This window comes from Strongylocentrotus purpuratus, unplaced genomic scaffold, assembly GCF_000002235.5.
Source record: "Strongylocentrotus purpuratus isolate Spur 01 unplaced genomic scaffold, Spur_5.0 spur5_scaffold_2, whole genome shotgun sequence".
NCBI lineage: Eukaryota > Metazoa > Echinodermata > Echinoidea > Camarodonta > Strongylocentrotidae > Strongylocentrotus > Strongylocentrotus purpuratus.
In genome coordinates, this window is record NW_022145605.1 from 28,767,298 (window position 1) to 28,775,823 (window position 8,526).

Sequence of the window (8,526 nt, forward strand, 5' to 3'; positions counted from 1 at the left end):
TGACTTTATTTCAACATCAATTTGCGAATCACAACTAGAATTTTGCCTTAAGCATCCACATATATCATTGCTTGATATTTTCACTTTACAGTGTCTTCGTTTTCTTGATTATCTTACAACCCATGCTTTAGAATAATTTGGAGTAATTAATTTTTGGTAGTGTAAATTAGTACCTTTTAGAATATTTTGGTTTGGTGAAGGAGAAAGTGGCCTTTCTTGCCCTATATTAGTTGTATTCAGATTGTGGAGATCATATACATTGTACCAGGTGCAGCATTTACTTGATTTGTTATATGACGGGTTTAATTTTGGTCAGTAAATGTAAATTATATATGTTTTTCCTTATCATAGACAATTTAAATGTATAGAAATAGATGTTTTATTTGTATGCAAAAGTATTTGTTTCATGATTTTATATTAAAGAGCAATATTTATTAACTGTCTGAATACTCTGTTTATAAAGAAAGAGTTCAGAGAAGTAAAATGGATTTATCAGCACATAATATATTATTTGAGGTGATATTGATTTAAATTTGTTATGCTATAGAAATTATCTTCATATACCTGCTTGCATGTAGTTTCCTTCTAAATCCTTTTTTTGTTGTAATCCTTTGAAAAAGAATCTTTTAGATTCTTAAGATTTTTTTACTGTCATTTTGTCACTATCATAGTATTGTCACTGTACGATTAAAGGTAAAGACCAGTTATGGTCATGCGATTGCATTGTGAAAGAAACGTTGTGGAATCGATCAGAAAAGGTTGATCATCTAGCATCTAGCATCTGCAAGGTTCTGGAATCATCAAAATGATAAGAAATTTGGCCCATTCTTCGTAAAGTTACAAGCACTATACACAGAAAGATGTATATGGGACTACCCTATATCTATCACAGACCATGAGAGAAACAAATTTACCAAATATATGAATTAGTAGGCGGTTTCCCGGCAAATTTTTTATCATCATGTATTAGTCAAAACATATTTTTTCACATAATTGGTAATGAGAGCTTCCATTTCATTTTTTGAAATTGGGGCGTTTCCAATACTGGTCTTTACCTTTAAAAAAACATATCTATTGCTTGTAAAGTATTGACTACTCTTCAGGAAAACACAATCAAATTGTCTCTTCTCTACAATGTTGACCCTTTTATGCTCGTAATTGGTGATATGTCTAGAGAGAAATCAGGAAAAGGGTATATTGTCAAATAAGAGAAACTGGAATAGTAGAAAATATTAAATTATGAGTCACACTACTTGTAAGTGATGTAACATGATTTCATGTCTTTATATTCCGAGTGCTGCACTAAAATTACTATGTTTGTCATTTTTTGTCATGTTTTGTAACATCTAATTTTTCTTATGGTTGAAAGGGAAAGTCCACCCTAATAATTAGCTGTTTTGGATAACAGAAGCAAAACAAGAGAAACAAATTAGTGAAAGTTGGCGCAATGTCTGATTAAAAGAAACAAAGTTATGAATTTGTAAAGTTGTCATCAGTGAAACAAAAATTGTCAACACTGTGATGTATCTTGCAGGTCTTCTCCAATTTGTTCTGTACAGAAATTTCATAAAATGATGTTTTCTTAGTTATTGATAATGGAAAGGATTGGTTTCAAGGAGGGTTGTATAGAAATATACATTTGCAATAATTATGTTAAGGGAGCATGAAAATGGAATTTTCTGATTTTTTTTGTTTTTAGTACACAGCAAATATGAGGGAACCTTACAAAGATACTTCACAGATTTGCCAATTTGTGTATGATTGGTCGTAACTTAACTTTTTTATTTTTAATCAGATTTTATTCAAACTTTCATTGACCTGTTTCTCTCATTTTTCTGCTTCTATTAATTAATATAAGGGTGGCCTTCCCTTTTGATATTTTATACTTGAAAAAAGGTATACGCATAATAAAGTTATTTCCTCTCTAAGCTGTACAAAGCTGCAAAGATTTACCTTTTATATTTATTTTAATTAGATGGAGCTACATGTATATGTATATGTAACAAACAGAGAAGGGATGTATAACTGCAGTATGAATTTTTTTAAATGATTGTAATTATAGTTTTCCATATGTTTTTATTGATATTGTGTTGATTTCACGACAGTCAATGTAAGCCTTTTTAAATTTCACTTATCTCTATTTGTACATATCTCTGATGTACCATGTCATAAATTAAAAATCATTCACATGAAAAGTAAATGAATAGATGTGTATCTTGCTTTTTGTGTGTGTATGTGCCAAAGAACATATACCGGTAATCATTGTTATCATTGAAATTGCCATCATCTTCATCATCTTCCCCGTCACCATTATCACAATCTTTTCCCCCAATAATCCCTTTCACCATATGTTTTTATCTGCATCGTAACTATTATTATCATCATCACCATCATCATCATCATTAGCTTTATCACCACCGCCATCAACATTTTCATCATCATCATCATCATCATCATCACCAATATCATAATAATCATTATCATCACCACCACCATCATCATCATCACCATCATCATCATCATCATCATCACCATCATCACCATCATCATCACCATCATCATCAACATCATTATTATAGTCATTGTCGTCATCATTATCATCACCGTCATCATCATCATCATCACCACAACCACCATCATCATCATCATTATCATAGTCCTTGTCATCGTCATCATGTCATCATCACCTATATCATGATTATCATTATCATCATCACCACCATCATTACCATCATCATCATCACCATCACAATCATCGCCATCGCTATCATCATCATCATCATCATCATCATCACCACCACCATCATCAACATCATTTCTTCTCTGACACATCAAAAAGTTAAGCAAGGCAATACTTTCCCATTACCCCTTTGTCTCGTATCTTTGTTAGTTGGTGTGTCACATTATCAAAATAAATTACACCTGAATTTCTGACATAAATAAATAATACAAGGAACTGTATATTATCATTTACTTCATAAGCCCCCATAAATCACCCAATGAATACTTCAACCGAACCTAGTTCTTTTCTTAATTCTCTTTTCCATGACTTCTGTTATAAATCAATAGATCGCTAACAGGTATATTCATCAACAGCAACAAAAAATTATCTAAAAATAATTTCCCCTTATAAAATCTATTATTCTAATGGAATGTTCCCATAACCCGACCTACATGTTGATTTAGAATTGAACTACGTTTTTCCGTCTTGTTTGTATGGTTATTTGTTTATTATTAATATTTATATAACATATATACTTTTTTTTGGGGGGGGGGGAGGGTTGGTGTTTGTTTTTATCTTTCTTTTGGAGCTTTTTTTTTAACCAGATTATATACATCATAGACATGTATATCATTTCATGTCTAGGAGTAGCTTTACCTTTTTTTTTTGTCGTAAGTCCTCTCCTTATTTTCTTCCTCGTTCTTCTCTTCTTTCTAATTCTCTTCCTTTCAATTTTCCCCTCCCCATTTCCTCAATTTCTCCTCCCGTTTCTCCTGCTCTTGGTATTTCCTCCTTGCTATTCTTATTCCTTCTCCTCTCCTTCTCCTTGTTCTTTTCTTCCTTCTCCAGCTATTTCTTCTCTCCCGTCTTGTTTTCATCACCCTTCTTCACTTCGAATTTTATGTTTTCCCGTTCTCCTTTCCCTCCTCCTCCTCCTGTTCACCCCTATCTTCGCCATTACTGTGATTATTTATAGAAGACAAGAATATCTATTTGGGTAAATCAATGCTTCCTTCGTCATAAATATCAAAGATAATACATCTATTACAGTGATGAAATATGAAATTTTCTTACAGACAAAACTATTCACATGTTCAAACTAATAAGCTGTTATGACACAAGCTATAATACCTGATAGGGGCTCATTAAATGTAACTATCTGTAAAACAAATAAAATAATACTTTTGGAGGGAACAGTAACAGTATTAAAATTGGAATATAATTCTAGAAATTCGATAAAAAAAAGGCTACTAGAGAATTTAGCTCGAAGAATAGATGCTTCTATCCTCTATTCATGCCTGTAGTATTAAGGCAATTGACAAATCGATTTTCAGTCCTAGTGCGTGCCAAAACTGAATGATTGATTGTTTATTTACTTAAACAACGACAACAACATGGAGTCATATAATAGTAGAAAATGTAATACATAAAACCACAGAAAAGCACGACATTGAAAGGGAATGATGCAAAGAATATCGCCTTTAAGCACTTGATGCTATCTCCACTATACAAAAAGTACAATGACGCGCCATTAGCAATGACAAACCCATAAATTATAGGTGGAAAATATGCCAATATCCCTCCGAATAATCCGTATAAAAGCTGACAAAGCATTCTGTCAAACTATTCCAGTGTTACGAAATATCGCAATTTAATTGAGGTTATTTTCTGCTTCATTTCTGCCAATCTTCAAAAGACCTACTTTAAATTTGTGAATCGACGCAGAAATAACTTTGGATTTTATCGATATATATTTTATTGTTGACTATTCGGCGGTTGTCTAAAATGCTATCGATAATGTTTATAAACCGATATAAATCTGTATAAAAAGATAGAGATCTTGAATGCGTATGGATCTATAGCATTGTCAGGGCGACTGACGTCTCATCCTCCGATAAAATCTTCCAGTTTCTAAATTTAACGAGCGAGCGAACTTTTAAATAATTTTTCTATACTGGTAATTAAAAATAGACTCAGTAGTTTGGTGCCCCAATATTAGAGCGACGCTGCCTGAATATTAGAAGGCGGTTGCCCGAATTCGGTAACTTAAACATTCTCGGATGGATGGGGAAGGGGTGGGTGTTGCTAGCTGCACCCCTTCCTCAGCCACTTTATATTAGTCCTATGCATATTCAATTTATCATCAGGAAAAAGAATTCTGAGCATTCCATAATTCATGCAAATTGTTTCCTTTTTCATTTCATTACATGAAATAAGATAGTATGACGGAAGGATATGTTTAGCCTAAGACTAGAATACCTTCATAACACTTTCTGCACAGAGTTATACAAGTGATGATGATTGAATCATTCATATACTGGCAACATGCCAGTTTTACCTTGTAGTACAAACCCCAAAAGTTTGTCAAATAGTAGCGTAGTAGATTTTAAAATTTTATTTATTTATTATATGAAAACCGCAAAGAGGAGGCGTAACAAAGGCTAGTGTATACAAATAGATTTACTTCTGTGAATGGATAGAAATAATGTAATTTTCAGTGTGGTCATGATGATGTATTTTTATTATTATTTGGATTTAAGACAATTACAATTTGTTTCTGAAGGAAAAAAATACGTTGATGTTTAAATAAAGTCGAATGCAATATGATGAACTAAAAAATAATGTTTGTTTATTCAGGCCCAATTCACTCTTTTTATGTGAAAATTCGCAAACTGTGTATTTGCATAATGGGCAATAGATGGAAGAACGGGAACGTTAGAAAACATGCAGGTCGAAAGCGTTGACTGAAATGTATAATTTTTCTCGTCTACATCTAAAATCTTGATATCTTTTATGAAACATAGTGCACATGATCATGCATTAAAGTGTCAATGCCCGTGTGTTTCAGTGACTTGGAAATGGGCCCAGTTTTTTTCCTTCAATCTTAAGAATCTAATAACAAATTATGACATTTCACCTAGTTAAACCTGCCACTACCGTATACAAATACATCGTGTATTAAAGTTAATTAACTTTTCGGCTTGTGGCAGCTTGTTTTACTTGCAACCATCTTCATGAAATAACCTACGTCCTGTTTCTTTCCAGATCGTAAATCATTTGATAATTACCCTTCAAGCCAAGTTTGTGTTTATCACAAAGGGAAAAACTAACTTAGAAGTGAGCGGTGACAAATGGTCGCCTATCCCCATTTTCTTACATGTGACAAATGAGAACCGTGACAAGAAGAGAATAGGATGGGGTATTTGCCTTAGGGGGATGTTGAGAGAGAAAAGACACTTACGAAAGGAGGGGTGGTACGGCTTCACACTTCTATCTACCAATTTGGATATTTCATAACTTTGAAGTTCTTTGCACTTTGTTTTGTTTGATGGACTTGGAAAGTAGGTAGGTGCCAAGAAATCGGATGGATGTAGTCTTATAACTAATACTCCGAATCAAATGGTTTGATTTTTCCATTAAAAAAAAATCATTTAGATATTTAGTATAGATCTGAAAAATTCATCTCACTCACAGTGGTGGCGGTGGTGGTGGTTATTTTACCTGACTGCTAAGAAAGCATAAATGATTGTTAGGAAGCAACCAGACGGCCGACGGCTTTAGGTCCTCTCCGAGGGACCTGGTAATGAGGATTAATGCCTTACCAAATGGCACTAGCGCATCGACTTGGTTTCGAACCCGGGTCACCGGATTACGAGACCACTGCTCCACCGACAAAGGAACGGGTTGCACAAAACAAGATGGGGGCATGAAAGGATGGGGTCCGCTCGCTATTCATAATGACCTCTATTCATATTTTGAAAAAGGGTCATTATTCGTAAGGACCGCTATTCATAATCAAAGAAGAGGGTCGCTATTCATAATACAAAATCTGGGTCGTATTCATAGGGTTTCCTATTCATAATACGAGAAGAGGGTCGCTATTCATAAATAAATGGACGAATTCATGAATAAGCGACCCCTTTTCTCGTTTTATGAATAGCTGTCCTTATGAGTAATGACCCTTAATGTGAATTATGAATAGCGACCCTCATCTCACATTATGAATAACGGTCCTTTTATGCCTTATAAAAAGTAACCCCCTTTCTGTTTTATAAATAGCGGTCCACGTATAGGAAGTTCCACGTTATAAATAGAGGTCCTCAAATGCCTATTGCGAGGTTTACCCCGAATGGATAACGGAAAGATACGCAGCTATGGAACAAGAACAAAAATCACTGACCTATCACAACAGAATTGCATCTCCTCAGCCACTCCCATGCTAAAACAAATCAATAAAATCAAATAAATGAATCATGGATGAACTTGCTCCCCTAATGAAATAGTTTTTTAAAAATGAGTATAAAAGATAGAGAGAGGGGAGACCGGGGTTGAGGGCGAGTGGAGAGTGGAGAGTCGAATGAGAGAGAGAGAGAGAGAGAGAGAGAGTTAGAAAGATAGATAGACAGAAAGAGACGCATACAGACAGACATAGGGAGAGAGAGAGAGAGAGAGAGAGAGAGAGAGAGAGAGAGAGAGAGAGAGAGAGGGGGTGTTATCCAGCCCCCCCCCCCCCCCCCACTCCGAGAACGGACGGACCCCATGCGTGTTACCAAAATGTCCGGTAAAGGGGTACTTTTCGTGCGACAAACTTTTCACCCTTAGATTTCTCTAAAAAGGAGGTGTTTTTTCTTGTTTCCTCTCATCTCTTTGGACTAAAAAAATACATGGGATTGCATTGTACATAGTAAACAATGAAACTTAACAATATAATTGTAATTGGTCCACCGTGTACAGCAGGCATATAAAACAGGTTGGTCACGGAGGAGACTGCTGAAATATAATTATATTCTAATTACTGAAAAAACATGAAACCCAATATCTCTCTGGAAACTGTAATATTGTTATCTAAAACAAGTGAGAAATATTTGCGATCAGCTAAATGCATGATGTTTTTCCTTACGACAAATTAAATATCGCCTTAAGGGAAAAATTATACGGTCCGTTATTCGAAAAAAGGAAATTATTAGATGAAAAATAACTGGACAAAAAGATACTCTAGGATAACTCTATAATCGTATATTCATATATTTTAGCGTAGTTCCGAGTTTCCTGTAGGCTTATTCGATTTTTTTTATCGACTTAATGTTTAAATTGGTTAACTTCTCCAATTTTAACTTTTGGGCGCATAGCAGAAACACTTAATGAAAGTTTTAAGGCTGTTTCAAACACTTTTTCTTCAGTCAATTTATCGTAGATAGCTTGCTGATAAGCGGGATATGTATCCCCGCAAACAAAAGTATATGTATAGCTTTTGATGTTGCCGACTGTCATTGTTTCCAGCAAAGCGTTTCCAGAGTCTCTGATTGCCCAGTTGTCTTGCATTCCGAAGTTAGCGATAATAGTGCCCTTTAGATGTTTTTACATCCTGTTATTGTTAGATACATTTGAACAAGACTGACCTACTAAAAAAAAAACACATCATTTTCGAGAAATGTTTCATTAATCTACAAAGGACAAAACTGATATGAATGTAACATGGGGGTTGTGTAAAGTTGGTTACAAATAATTATACAACCTAGTTTACAGTAGTACTCACTAGTCAAACTAACTTCAGTAAAGTGATTTAAATGTAAGATTTGAGTATGGCGGTCAGAGGGGTGTAACATTTTTGGGGTCTTAAACTCACCATGCATTCCACTAATATTATGATAAAAATAACTCTGTCGATACAAAGAGTTGCGATATTTCGAGATTCATCAAGCTTTAAATGAAATAGTACGAACTTTTCTTAGGCAGTGGATTCAATCCCTGAAATATGCCCGAAATAATTCGCATAGTTATGGTTGAATGAATTGAAATACGTT